We start from the raw sequence: 15,912 nt of genomic DNA, 5'->3' as shown, positions 1-15,912 counted from the left end.
CATATACATATATACACATGTACATCATTCATGCTGTCTGCCCTTATTCATTCCCGTCGCCACCCCGCCACACAGGCAATGAAAACCCCCTCCCCCCGCATGTGCGTGAGGTAGCGCTAGGAAAAGACAACAAAGTCCACATTCGTTCACACTGAGTCTCCAGACATTCTTTCGTCTGTTTCCTTGCGCTACCTCGCTAACTCGGGAGACAGCGACAAAGCAAAATAAAATAAATAAATATATATATATATATATATATATATATATATATATATATATATATATATATATATATATATTAATTTTCCAAAAGAAGGAACAGAGTGGGGCCAGGTGAGGATATTCCACAAAAGGCCCAGTCCTCTGTTCTTAACGCTACCTCGCTAACGCGGGAAATGGCGAATAGTTTAAAAGAAAAAGAAAAGAATATATATATATATATATATATATATATATATATATATATATATATATATAGCGTTAATGGCATGGCTTTTATTAGGGCCTCATCTGGCCGTGCCGTCTCAGCTGACATAAAAAAGATATAAAGGACTTGCTTGCCGGAATTAGCGAGGTACAGGATTACAAAACTCTCTGATAACCAACTCTGCTCCATTGATTCGCTCATAATGAAAATATCGGAGACTTAAGCAAGCAGGAGGTGTGAGGACCGCGCTGAGCAGCACCTTCAAGCAGGCAGTTACCGTCAGTTTGGGTGACGCGCGGCGGCTATTATCGCCAGCGTGTTGGCGAGGGAGGAGGAGGAGGAGGGAGACACATTGCGCCCGCGCACACACACACACACACACACACACACACACACACACACACACACACACGCCGCTGCAAAACACCCCAGTGTGTGTGTGTGTGTGTGTGTGTGTAAGATTTATAAATGCGCCTCATTATCTCATAATAGTATGAGATAATTAGGACCCGACGATAACTTACTTCAGCAAGGCCTCCCTCAGGGGGAGGGAATAGGGGTGCGTCTGCTTCTCCCAGGGCAAGGGAGCCAGCACACGTGATATTCTCGTCTGGATGTTTTCTGGTTTCTTTTTTTTTCTGGCCTTTCCCTCTAAAGGGGAAGGGGTGGGAGGAAGGCTGTCTTTTCGACGCTACCCCCAAGTGAGCGACACGTGTGTTAGGTCAGGGAGGGACTGAAAGTTAAGGTCTGGGGGTGTGTAGTGGTGGCGTCATCAGTGGAGCTCTGGGGCCAGCCATGGCCTTCCCCTGAACTCGTCTCAAGGTGTTCACGTTCTCAGCTATTCAGCTGAGGAAGCGTAGCCATCCTTCGCTAAGCAAACACATGTTTGTTCGTGTGGTTTATGGATGTACATATGCTATGAGCTGGGCGGTTTTCTTCGGCTTTTGTCATTCATTAGGCATTTTTTTTTTGTTCAGAGCAATTGATAAAGAGTGGAAAAAAAAAAGGGAGTCATTTTTGCTTTGCGTTCTTCTCTCTCTTCATTTTCACTTCAGGTCGATACGTCAAGACAAAGTGGTAAAAGTGGTATGTTCCTCACCTTGGTATGTGCCTATTCAAATGTGTTATAGAAGGATCTTGTTACACAGGCCTCAGCCCGAGACACACACACACACACACACACACACACACACACACATATATATATGTATATATATATATATATATATATATATATATATATATATATATATATATATATATATATGAAAGTAACCCAAAACTAACTCCTTTACAAATTATCAAAAATATTACAGAATTCACCTCGCCCTTTGTCCCTGTGATATTTTCCAGTGTAATGTTAGATACATAATGAAAGGGAGTGTGAATGATGATGACGAACACGTATCTGTTTTGTTTTATTGTACAGATTTATGATAAGTAATTCTCTTTTGCAGGTAAGGACGTACTGAAGGTGCCGCCTGTGGGTAAGTTTACCATCTGTTGCCGGAACGAGTTTTCCTATACATATATGATGTGTGATGAAGACAGGGTTGAAGTTGGGTAAGTTTTGCAGGATAGGTGATCTCCTTTTTATATCCATATCTCGCTCCTTTGTATGTGAGGTCGGTAAGATATCTTTTGCGAGTGTAAGTTAAGAGTCTTAACTCCTTGAATTTGCCTGGTATGTATGATGATGTACCTCTCCCTTGTGATTTAAGTAACTTTACCGCGTTAATTTGGACTGTGTATGATCTCGGAACACTTTCAGAGATCACACACAGCCCATATTAAAGGAACTAGAGTGCTAGGAACGGCTGAAATCACTGAGGCTATACTCCCTGGAGCGCAGACGGGAGAGGTATGTCATCATATACCTATGGAATATCCCTGAACGTAGTATTCCTGACTTGGAACTAGCATTCTACTGGCCCGACAGGCATGTGGGACTTCGTACAATACTATCTCTGAAATCTAGAGGTGCGATATGCACAGCGAGAGAGAGAGAAAGACTACCTTAAACATCCGGGGTCCAACACTCGTCAACGCTTGCCAGCTACTATCAGAAACAGCGTAGGATGCACAGAAGAGAAGGTTAAGAGTGCACCTGACAGCTACCTACAAAGTGTGTGGGGGGCCAAGTGGGCCTGCGGGTCGCGGCTTCCAACAGCTTACTCGACCACCGATCCAACCTAACAGCCTGGACCCAACACGGGGTGTGTGTGTATGTGTCTGTGTGTATGTGGGGGGGGGGGGTGTAGGTTAGAAGACTCCCGAAGACTTCACCAGGTATTTGCCAGGGAGAAAGGTTAGAGAGAGGAAGAATTGAATCACCTTAAAGAAAGGAAGCGAGAGAAGGGGGAAGAAGGATGAGAGAAGGGAGATTGATGGATTATGTGGGGAAAGTATGGATGGTTTAGACAGGATGAAAAGAAAGAATAAAATATTCACTGTTGGAAGTCAAGCTAAGGGGAAGCTTTCAGGGAGAGGGGATGGGGTGGATGAGGGGGTGTGGGGTTTGATGTGAGGGGAATAGGGGAAAAACCGATTAAACGCGGATCAGGATGGAAAGGAAGTGAAAGCGTAGATTAGCGTTCCCTAGAGATCAGCAGGTGAGGAGGGAGGAGGCGCAACTGAGTTAATGTAAAGACAGATTTACGAGGATCAGACAGGAGAGGGCGATGGTTCAGGAGTTGAAAGGTGGCACCTCTGCCAGACGAGGAATCGCATTTATCGCGAAGATGGAGATTCACGCAGGAAAAGCCGTAGCTCCAGCGGAGCTTAAGGACATAGAGGGGATAATGAAGAGGTTAGGTCCATGCGAGGGGTCACAGGCACGGAGGAGATCGAGTTGGCAAGGGGACATCAAAGCTTCACGGGAGGTTAAGGACACAAGGGGTCATATTCCCAGAGGGAGGTCGAATTGCACGCCCGGTTATATGCTGTAGAGAAGACCTGCAGAGGAATGTGAAAGTAAGGAATGCCTTTGTAGGTGCGAGAGCCCGGCAACGTGAAACTCAAGTGTGGTTAGTTAAAAAGAAGAATGATAAGATAGTTGACTCGGTACAAGAATTGGAGAGGTGTGATAGTTAGTAAGGAGCAGACCCTCACCCACGGCACATGCCTCATCAGAGGACAGAACCATCCTGTTAATCAGGGTATCCCCTCAACTGGGAGGTAGTGTGTATATTTCTGAGGGAGGTGTCTCATAGTGCACTGTGTGGACTCACGAGGTGGGACTGCCAGCTTCATTAGCTTTTGGTCTGCTGGGTCTTGACCGGCAGGTGTTGTTCATGTGCACTTCATACACCAGCGGATGAGAACTCATCATCATATTCTCTCATCTAGCGGTAATTTTGAGTCTCTTTTAGAGTCTTTGTTCAGCTTGATCGGAAGGAGAAGGGAGAGGGGAAAAGAACCCAGTTAAGGAAAGAAAAGTATAGTCTAGGGTAGATTGGAGACTTGTAGGGAAGGTGAAACGGGGAATGATTAGAAAAATGAAACTGAGAGGAGAGGGAAGAGGAAGGAGAAAGGTAAGGGTAAGGTGGAAATGTAGATGAGGACCCCGCCACTCAATCCATTAAGCGGACGCCTTCACCAAGCCTACCCGTGAGTAATCATATGACATAAATCCCGCTTCATAACGAGGATTTTACATATTGTTCAGCCCATTACACAGGTAGTTTATCGGTCACTTGTCAGTGGCGGTGTGAGGAACTTGTAAGGCATGTCTTCAGGAAGTGTTACAGGCGAAGGAGAAGGGGACGTTTCGAAGCCACTGATTTCCCAGCGGGCAACACCTGTCATAGAAAAGGACCACGTGCGTCATAGGAGCGGCTCGAATCACCACTTTTGAACGACACCGCGATTTGAGAGGTGGGAGGAGGGTACTACGACGGGTTATAAAATCGATATTGGTGTTAGGAATAGACCATGGAAGCGCCACATTGTTTTAGAAGTAGACAACGTGTATAGCACGGCTTTATAGATCAAGCCATGGCTTCAGAAGATGGACCACAGTCTTAGAAGTGTTTGATGCCTACCATTGTCCAGACGCTGCTGCCTTCAGGGTTGGAGACTCCCTAAGAGTGAGGAGACGTCGGCGTTTGATGAACGAACTGGCCTAGGGAACGTCCTCCCTTAGAGCCAAGAGCAGTGGGATTCTACGTAAAGAGATCCTTTAGTGTGAGTGATAACCTCCTTGTGCCAAAGTAATGAAGTCTTGTGATCCTAAGTCAGCCCCTCTTACTCTTCGAATGAAGAGATTCTTAATTCTGAGTAATGGAAATGCTTTTTTTCTTTATTTCGTGTTTTTCTTCATGAATCTCTCTGAGCCTGAACATGACTGGTGTACTTTGCATTCAGAGAGCCTTTGATTATGGAATCGTCAATATTCTCCGACTTTGACTTCCTGGTTAAGATGTCTGTGTTGGTGGAATATTGGATTTTGCTGCTCATGCCCCAAGAGACTCATTCCTAGGCCGAAAAATGTTGATGTTGTGATGAGGAAGCATCGCATCTTGGTCCAGGATCACTCCACGTGGCCCAGGAGATGGTGCTGGGTGTCCTTGCGTCTTGGCTGGGAGGGAGAGAGAGGGGTTACCTGTGTCAGAGCCGAGACGTCTGTAGCCTGTTTGTACGCAGTGATAGTAAAGCCACGCAGACGTTGAGCTACGCTGTCTCGGAGTCTTAACCCCCCCCCCCCCCCCCGCTCCAAGCTATGCTCCTACGCTGCACAACATCCAATCAGCGGGGAGAATGAGAGCAATCAACGAGGTCATTTACCCCCCTCGCGTAGCGGCCGAGAATCAAGCTTTAATCACCTCTGGAAGATCAAAGTCTGCCTTCTCTTGAGCCTACCTGCCTCCCAGGTGAAAGGGATGGATGTGGGGAGGGTAAGGGGACGTCGGCGTCCTTCCTGAAGTAATCAATACAGAGGCTGGTAAATCAGCGGGGGTAGAGAGGGTTGATCTCATTCAGGATCCGCCGCCGGCCTCGTCTGGTGCCCGGCGTGATTCTAGCGTTGTAACCCAGTGACGTACGGTTGCCTCAGCGTCCACAGGCACAGTCGCACATTCATGGGGGAACTGACTCGCTCCCTGATTGATTGGTCTTTTCATTCTGTTCTTACGGATATCATCACACCCGCCATCTACATTCTTTTCCTGTTTTGAAATTGTGTATTACGTGAGGTATTAATTCTTTGGTTTGGTTTTACCCAATATCGAAAGCGTGACAGGAAGTGACGGGGACAAAGAATTCGTTATGTGTGATGTTATATTCCACTGGTGACGATGTGTCGTGTGTACCCTCGCTTCACGGTATTATGTATACCAATTAGGCTTTGCATATGCATTCCCTACTGTCACTTGGGCCATTCTGTACTGGCTTAATTGTCTTTGTTTATGACCGCAGTGTGCGTCACTGGTAAAACTCGAGTTGTGGCTAAAGCTGTATCTTCTCTGTATAATGGTTCAGTAATGTTTATTATTATCGAATTTGGATGCCGACCTATTCTGTTCGCTACTGGTGACTCGACAAGCACCGAGATTGATTGTATTACAAAGAGGTTTTCTCAGTGATAACCTTCACCAGTGTTATAGAATTTTCTAACTTCACTTTTTTATATATAAAAGAGGTGGATCATCGCTCAGTGAGATACTTCGGAGAAGCTGGCGTCTTTGCACTGAAGCGATGTACATCGATATATATATATATATATTATATATATATATATATATATATATATATATATATATATATATATATTATATATATATATATATATATATATTATTTTTATATATTATTATTATACTTTGTCGCTGTCTCCCGCGTTTGCGAGGTAGCGCAAGGAAACATATATATATATATATATATATATATATATATATATATATATATATATATATATATATATATATATATATATAACGAATGACGACACTACGGAATTTCTGATGTTTTCTCGTCCTTGTTTTTGTCGGAAATTACTTCGTCTGTATCATTCAGTATTATGTCGTAAAATTTGATTATTAACCTGTTCATCATAGGTGTACATTATCTGTCTTATATACATATCGTTCAAACAAATATGCAGTACCTCTTTTACACTATTCACCTGTGTTGCGCTGATGTTTCTTACAACGAATTGCGTGGGTGGGTTGTGGGAAGAGGGGAGTTGTTTTATATATCGCCTAAAATAATGAATCGTTTAGAGGTCCAGCCAGTCACTCACCGACGGAATGGTATCGTAACGAAACTGCATGTAGTCGTCCAGCTTCACTGAAGGTTGTGTTAGACGACCAGCTTAATTCATGGTCATTTTGTCGACCAGCTTCACTCATGGTCATGTGGTCGACTAGCTTCGCTAATGGTCATGTAGTCCACCATCGTCACTCATGGTCATGTAGTCGACCAGCTTCACTCATGGTCATGTAGTCGACCAGCTTCACTCATGGTCATGTAGTCGACCAGTGTCACTCATGGTCAAGTAGTCGACCAGCTTTACTCATGGCCATGTAGTCGACCTTCTTCACTCATGGTCATGTAGTCGACCAGCGTCACTCATGGTCATATAGCCTATCAATTTCACTCATGGTTACCGACCCCGGAGTCCACATAGCCAACCAGCTTCCCTCATAGTTCCCCATCTCCAAAAGGCATGGAACAACAGGCAGAAAGTGAACCCAAAAAGCCTATTATGTTGCCAGGAAACCACAGAGCAGCGAAGCACAACAAATGAACCGTTACTTCGTCCCATTAAGAGCTCCTTTTTTCTCCTTCTCCTCCTCCTCCTCCTCCTCGTTTTGGACGATGGAGCGGAGGGGTGGTACTGTAATCCCCCGAGCTGGCTGCTGCAGGCAAGTCAGGCGTCTCTCACGGGTCACACACAGTTTGGAAAATGAAGTCATTTCACGCCAGTTGGTTCCTCTGTCTCCCGTTTTACTGGTCTGTTGGGTCCCGCTGTCGGATTGTGTAACTCATAATTCATTAATATTCAATATGTTGAAAAAAAAAATAAAAGGTTTTTTTTGCTTTGCCTTGTAACATCATAAAAGCCGAGTGTCGTTGGTCTGATGTTTGTGGCGGATGTAGGCTGGCGGCGTGGGAGCCGGGGGGTAAGGGAGGACAGATGAGGTAGGTTCTGTGAAAGGTCCTTCCATACTGCTGGTTGTGTTATGAATCCAGGTTCATTTGTGTGCGTGTTCTGTGTTTTTCTGGCCTTCATAAGTCTTCAACGATGGATCTCACGTAATTTCTTTTTATTTTTTCTTCTAACGTGCTCTCTTTTGGGGTTAGGAATTGTAGCAGCTGCTGTGCTTCACTCAACACCCTTGTGTATATACACTCGATTGTCTTTTCCAGTATTGTCTATGAGAGCAATATGTCGTAGTTCACTCACGTGTAACAATCCTAAGCTATAGCTGCCTAACTTGAGGTTTTAGCTGGCATGTCTTAAGTTGTACCCCACTTGTTCGAGTTATAACTGACTTATTCAACATACGGCCAGCTTACTTTAGTTGTACCCTGACTTCATTAAGTTTATAGCTAACTTGCCGTACTTATAATTGACTTATGGGAGTTTTTAGCTGAATTAAGTAGACCCGGTACTTATGCTGTGGTAGATAGTGCCCTACCTCACTACAGATTCTAAGTGTGGTGAAGCGAGAAAGTAGGTTATACAAATATAATCTAAGTATACTTATGTATCAGCATATCTCTGTGATCCCCTCTACGTGTTCTCAACTTCAGAGCCAACTTGAGCATGACGGTACGACCCTGAGCACGACTGTACGACGCTTAGGTTTGATAGCATGGTATTATGACCTCAGGGTCAGGCTGAGGGATCGTATAATGCTTGAGGGTCATAACTGCCCTCGATCAAGGGTCGTGCTGTCGTGCTTAGGGGTCGTATCATCGCGATCAAGGGTCGTGCTGTCGTGCTTAGGGGATCGTATCATCGCGATCAAGGGTCGTGCTGTCGTGCTTAGGGGGTCGTATCATCGCGATCAAGGGTTGTGCTGTCGTGCTTAGGGGATCGTATCATCGCGATCAAGGGTCGTGCTGTAGTGCTTTGGGGTCGTATCATCGCGATCAAGGGTCGTGCTGTAGTGCTTTGGGGTCGTATCATCGCGATCAAGGGTCGTGCTGTCGTGCTTAGGGGGTCGTATCATCGCGATCAAGGGTCGTGTCGTCGTGCTCGAAGGTCGCACCGTCGAGCTAAAGTGTCATGCTGACGGTGCTGGGTAGAGAATGTGGGCGTCGAATGTCGGGGTTGGGTCACCAAGTTTGGCGTCGAGGAAATTGGTTCACAGCTGGAGTGATCCTGTGGGCTCGTGTGGCGTCTGCCTTTGTTTATGTGTTGATATACCAGCTGGTTGTCGTGATCTGCTGGATGCTATATATATATATATATATATATATATATATATATATATATATATATATATATATATATATAGAGGATGTGTGGATCAGGTGTTTGCTTTGAAGAATGTATGTGAGAAATACTTAGAAAAGCAAATGGATTTGTATGTAGCATTTATGGATCTGGAGAAGGCATATGATAGAGTTGATAGAGATGCTCTGTGGAAGGTATTAAGAATATATGGTGTGGGAGGAAAGTTGTTAGAAGCAGTGAAAAGTTTTTATCGAGGATGTAAGGCATGTGTACGTGTAGGAAGAGAGGAAAGTGATTGGTTCTCAGTGAATGTAGGTTTGCGGCAGGGGTGTGTGATGTCTCCATGGTTGTTTAATTTGTTTATGGATGGGGTTGTTAGGGAGGTAAATGCAAGAGTTTTGGAAAGAGGGGCAAGTATGAAGTCTGTTGGGGATGAGAGAGCTTGGGAAGTGAGTCAGTTGTTGTTCGCTGATGATACAGCGCTGGTGGCTGATTCATGTGAGAAACTGCAGAAGCTGGTGACTGAGTTTGGTAAAGTGTGTGGAAGAAGAAAGTTAAGAGTAAATGTGAATAAGAGCAAGTTTATTAGGTACAGTAGGGTTGAGGGTCAAGTCAATTGGGAGGTGAGTTTGAATATATATATATATATATATATATATATATATATATATATATATATATATATATATATATATATATATATATATATATGTATAATGTGTTTGTGTGTACGTGCGCCTATTACCCATTTAAGCTGCACGAGGAGATTGTTCTTCGCTCATGGAGCCCCATCTCTTGAGTTATGTCTTATCGTCCAACTATTTTTTTTTATTTTCGTGTGTTCAGTCAGCGTTAACAGTGTCATCGCCTTGTGCATTCCAGTCATCCACAACTCTGATGCCATGAAATTGCGTTTTAAGCATAATTTCCAACAAGTTGCTCGCTTAATTCCTTCTGTGACACCTGCATCTTTCGTGGAACTGTTAGCCATCCTCATCATCCAACTGGTATAGAAGCTTGAAGGCATTTGGATCACGTAACCCTTTCATCTTCACACGTCCATAATGGACAAGAGTATGGATTCTGACCTTATGCTGCAGCTCACATTTCTAGATCTTGATACTCTCCTCTGGGCCTTCGAAGCTATACGTTCTTCATGCTTGCTATACGGGATGACCGATCTTGAAGAGCCTGTTCTGCTTTTGGCCAGGCGTGGGATGCGTGAAGTGTTTGCTCGAGTCTTATTCATGTGATTATTATACTTGCCAGCAGCAGTCTGTCTCGTTTACACTCCTGAAGATGGAGCTGTGGCGCTAGGAGAGAGAGAGAGAGAGAGAGAGAGAGAGAGAGAGAGAGAGAGAGAGAGAGAGAGAGAGAGAGAGGCACAGTGTCCCTCTCTCACAAACAGATTCCTGCAGATGATATTACTGGCAGTGTAATACCTGGTACCATCCTTCACTGTGGCTCATCCTCATTACATTTACACGAGTTGAATATGTCATCTTGAGTGTGTGTGTGTGTGTGTGTGTGTGTGTGTGTGTGTGTGTGTGTAAGTGTGTGTGTTGTCTGACTGTCTCATTATCTCATAGTATCGTCGTATTTCATCAAATCTCGTCAGATCTCGTCTCTATAAGTCTGTGAGACTACCCTGATTCCCTTATCTCTGGTGTAGCGTCGCCTTAAACTTTGCTTCTCCTCCAGGATCCATCCTTTGTCCTCGTGTGTTCACATCTCGCCCATCAAGGTCCTCAGAACTTTGCTTTTGTGACCGCTAACGAGTCGAACTTATTGTATTAATTTCGTTAGTCTTAGTGTAAGTGATTAACGTTGAAAGACAGTAAAAAAAAAAAAATATTTATTCAAAAGTTCTTTCAAACTTCCCGCTTGGCAGTATGTTAGGAAAACTGGTGGCAATATTTTAATTTTAACGAGGAAAGTTACTGTATTTGAAATTGCTTTTTATTTTATGGAAAAGATTCTTGATGCAATTTGGCCCAAACCGTCGTTAGTCTCGGCTACACAATTACTGTCATCATTAGATATACTGACACCGTTCTCGTTAAACTCTAGCCTCGTCACCCTCGACTGTACGTGCTGACCCTTGAGCACCCAGATACGACCCTTGAGCACCGACAGTGCGACCCTTGAGCACCGAGGTACGACCCTTGAGCACCGACGGTGCGACCCTTGAGCACCGACGGTACGACCCTTGAGCACCGACGGAACGACCCTTGAGCACCGACGGTACGACCCTTGAGTACGACGGTGCGACCCTTGAGCACCGACGGTACGACCCTTGAGCACCGACGGTGCGACCCTTGAGCACCGACGGTACGACCCTTGAGCACCGAAGGAACGACCCTTGAGCACCGACGGTACGACCCTTGAGTACAACGGTGCGACCCTTGAGCACCGACAGTACGACCCTTGGGTATCATGGACTGACCCTCGTCCTTAACCCTTAAAGTTAAGACCCGGGTCCTCTTGTTCAAGGGTCGTACTGTCGTGTTCAAGGGTCGCACTGTCGTGCTTAATTGTCTTCTACATCTAGTGTGCCTCTGTGAGTGTTCACTTCAGTGTGTATGTGACAGTTCCCAGATACGACTCGTTTGCTGTCAGATGATCTTTCCCCGTCATTAAGTCGCTGATTGTGTGTAAATTGTGGTCGTTCAGGTCATGGTTCAGCGGAGGTCATTATAGGCTATTGGTTGTCGATGCTGTACATTTGTTTATTGTTTTTCTCCTGCGATTGCGAGAACGAATGACACGGTTATGCATCTGTTGGCGGGATGAAATGCGTGAAGACCAGTGGGTGTGATCAATCTTCTCCTCTCCGTCTGGTGGGCTGTGTTGGCTTTCCATCGACTGTGTACATTGGCAAGTGCCTGATGGTGTCCTTGCCTTCAGGAGTTCGATGCTCAAGGCAAAGACACCCCTCAGCACACACACACACACACACACACACACACACACACACACACACACACACACACACACACACACCCCTCCTTCAAACACCATTAGCCTTCTAACAGGCCGAGCAACAAGACATTAAGAGGACGTGTTTGGCGTGGCTGATGCAAGTCGCTTCCGGAGGCTTGCTGGATGCCGGCCGCCGTCATTAGCAGCCTCCTGCGGGGGGGTCGGTCGGCCGTGCGAAGGCGCCCTCCTGAACGGTCATAAATTTTTCATTTGTGCGTCAGCTTCCGGCACCCTGGGGCAACCACGGCGGACGAGGTCGTTGCAGCTCGTGAGGGTCATGAATGTGACCAGCATGACCTTATACTGGTGAGTTCCTGGGTATGCTGGCAGTGCTTGGCTTTCTGTTGCATCTCCCCGTCGCAAAAACCCAGTAGGAAGCAGTTTTTACGCACCTCAGCAGGAGCCATGATGATTTGCCCCTCTTGGTCCATTAGTGCGTACGTCTGTCTCACAGCTCCAGCTAGAAAGAGCACTAAAGCAACACAAAAGTTTTTGATTTCCTCATATGTAGAAACAGATGACGTGTCTAGGTTTTCTTCATCGCCCTCCAAAAAATAGGAAGATTAGAAAGGCTATGTCTTTTCCGTTTTCTTCTCGTCTCACCGACAGTGAAGGATCTGATGGTCGCATCCTACCCTTTCAGGTCATGTTGTACATCATACGTAAATTTTCGAAAGAGAGATATCGCCTTTTCAGTTTGCTTGTGTCACTCATACCGAGATCTGCAGGCAAGCCTTTAGGTCAATAGCGTTGGTAAAGGGAAGCAAAGTCATTGTACAAGTGGAGAGCGAGTAATCTCTTGCCGCTAGAGCGGTTAGTTTGTTATGCACTCCTGCCCATCCTGCGGGCGGTGGCGCAAAAGAGGATGAGCAGCGGAAGGTCCAGGAACTGCGACCTCGACGACTGAAGTTCTTGAGAGAGTAACATTGTTATTCTCTGTACGTCTTCCACGCGTCCCAGTCTGTGTCTGGCTGTCTTCAGCCCCACTGGCGCGGGTGATACTTGAATAAAGCACATTAAAAAAGAAATGGAAAAAGTATTACTATTGAGGAATGGAAGGTCCATCTTCATCACCTGTAACGAAGTTTTAACTCGAATCAAAGTAAGTGTTCGTGGCTCGCCGTCCCATCGGGAATGGTTGGGATGTTGTGTCTGGTAGAACTTTGCGGCGAGTGGGACTATATTTACTTCATCTGGGGAGGTGTAAGTCGGTTTGGCATCTGAGGACATAGTCTTTATTTTCGTGTTATGTTACTTCGTTCCTCTGTATCATGCTTCACCGTTCCTCTGTATCTTGCTTGACCATTTCTCTGCATCGTGCTTCACCGTTCCTCTATATCATGCATGACCGTTCCTCTATATCATGCTTGACCGTTCCTCTGTCTCGTGCATGACTGCTGTGTGGCCGCTGCCCTTTACTGGATGGATGGAGTCTTTTACTACTTGCTTATCCTCCCGCTTGACTCCCTTCCTCTGTGCGGTAATCGCATCATAACTGTACCACAGTTTTCTTCATTTTTTCATCGCTTCTACTTTTCAGTATTTTTTTTTTTCCTTTTCCCTTCAGTCTTTTTATAGAGCATCATATCTTCCTTTTGCGTTCTTTTGACATCATTTTTTCTATATTGATTCCTTTATATATATATATATATATATATATATATATATATATATATATATATATATATATATATATATATATATTGGAAAGGATCACAATTATGCGCGTGATCAAGATATTGCTATGATTCCACTGGGAAAATGAAACACGGAAAGTTCCCAAGAGAGAAATATAACAGGCAATTGATATACATCGAAGAGACGAAGCTAGGACCCCATTTCTCTCTTGTGTCTCCCCTGATGATGTGATTATTACACGAAAGTGCACTTGGGAACTTTTCGTGTTTCATTTTCCCTGTGGACTCATAGGAATATATGTATATATATAAAATTTCTTTCTCCTCTTTGGCCCGCCTCCCGGGTATGCCTCTATTACTCCAGTCTTCCTCATCCTTATCAGAACTCACTGGGCAACATTCTACCCTTCCTTGCCATCCTTGTCTTCATCCTTGCCTATGCCTCCTCCTCAGTCCTCCTCCTCCTTCCTCCTCTTCCTCCATGGCAGTACAACTCTCCCTCTCTCCCCTGTGTTAATCCTCCTCCCTTCGCCTCCTCCATCTGTCGTCAGTGACAGTTGCTTGTGGTCCCCATCCTCCCCTCACACCAGTACACATCCTCGCTCCTCTGTCCTTCCTACCTGTTCTCATCCTTCTCCTTTAATCCACCGTCCAAGTACGTGCTCCCTCTCCTTCTCGAGTCATTCTGCAGTCATACCCCTGTCTCAACCTTCGTCCTTCATGCTGACACTCCAAACGCGTACCTCCGCCTCCGTGCTCCTTTTTAGTACCCATCCATACCTCTCAGTCCAGTACCCCATTTTTTACCCTTTACTCTATCCATTTTCTATGGTGCGCTGGACCCTGCCTTCATTTTCCTTCTTGTGCCTTACCATTCTCGAATCTCTCTATATCCTAGCCTGTTTTCCTCTCCCTTCTCCATAACTAACCTCTTTCCCCTCCTCCTCGTCCTCCTCCCAAGACGCCCTTGCTCGCTCCTGCCGCAGGCGGGTGTTAATTTGTCAAGCGTTGTTTCCGGTGTGGCGTGGGGAGACGCCATTACGGCCCCCCTCCCTCCCCAGGCTCCTCCCTCCCTCCCTCCCGCTAATATTCTCAACACGCCGACAAATGGTGACCTTTTGTCGACAACTATATCCTCCTTAGACCACCTTTGCTCTGCTCGGGCGGCGGTGGTGGTGGTGATTGTGTTTAGTTTGGACATAGCGTTCCCACCTCGTGTGTTGGTGTTGGTCAAAGGAGGGAGGGGTACATGCTTTGGTATGTGTGCTCGGGTTTGTGTGTTGGTGTGTGCTGATGTTCTGCTCTGGGATTTGTGTGTTGTGTGTGTGTGTGTGTGTGTGTGTGTGTCTGTTTTTCTGTGTGTGGCATTGTTGGAGTATATGTTGCCTCCGGGGAACTAACCCTGTGAACTTTGTGCCGATTCGTGTCGAGTTTGTAAACGGCTCGTGAGCTGTTATCATTATTATTATTATTATTATTATTATTATTATTATTATTATCATCATCATCATCATCATCATCATCATCATCATTACTATTATTATTATTATTATTATTATTATTACTATTATTATTATTATTATTATTATTATTATTATTATTATTATCATCACCATCATCATCATCATTCATTATTATTATTATTAGTAGTAGTAGTAGTAGTAGTAGTAGTAATAGTAGTATTAGTAGTATTTGCTCTTTTTTATTATACGCTTTTCGTGGTGTGTTGTTGAATTCTGATAATGCCATGTGTGTTGTGTGAAGACAACTATGCTGTCTCGTATTTGTTGAATTTCATTTCGCACTTGACGACTCTCGTACTTGGTAAGGAGCTTACGTCGTGTTGGCTGCGGTTGCATCGTCTGGCTGTGGTTTCTGAGGAACTTTCTCTTCTTTTTTTCACTCGCATGGCTTATATAGAGAGTACTTTGCTGCATGTAGATGGTTTTGACCGATCTTTGTCTCAAGAGCGGCAAATTCATTTGGACTCCTACCCCATCCTGTTGGTGGTAGCGCAAAAGAAAAGGGATGGATATAGAGAGGGCACAAAAGACCCGGGGAACATAAGAGTTTATATGGTGTGGCTGTGGTTTACATAGAGCTTTCACTGTTGAAATATGGCCAGGGAAGTGATTGCTTTGTTTGCGTGTGGGTTTACACGGCTGTGGCTAGTGGTAGGTTCCCGCTGTTGGCCTTCGGTGTGCGGAAACTCTGGGGGGGTGTGGGCGGTGGGGGGGGGGAAGGTTATTGGAGCTGGGCTTAGGTTGTCTTGCTGTGTTAGGAAGGGCACACATTAACTAGTTTACTTTGGAGATAGATAGATAGATAGATAGATAGATAGATAGAGAGAGAGAGAGAGAGAGAGAGAGAGAGAGAGAGAGAGAGAGAGAGAGAGAGAGAGAGAGAGAGAGAGTGAGTTTACTTTAATAGGCCTAGTTTCTGGAGAGCATTCGAAGTCTGCT

The sequence above is a fragment of the Panulirus ornatus genome, chromosome 1 (genome assembly GCF_036320965.1).
Source record: "Panulirus ornatus isolate Po-2019 chromosome 1, ASM3632096v1, whole genome shotgun sequence".
Taxonomy (NCBI): Eukaryota; Metazoa; Arthropoda; class Malacostraca; order Decapoda; family Palinuridae; genus Panulirus; species Panulirus ornatus.
The sequence above is the reverse complement of the archived record's forward strand: the minus strand, read 5'-3'. Positions refer to the sequence as shown.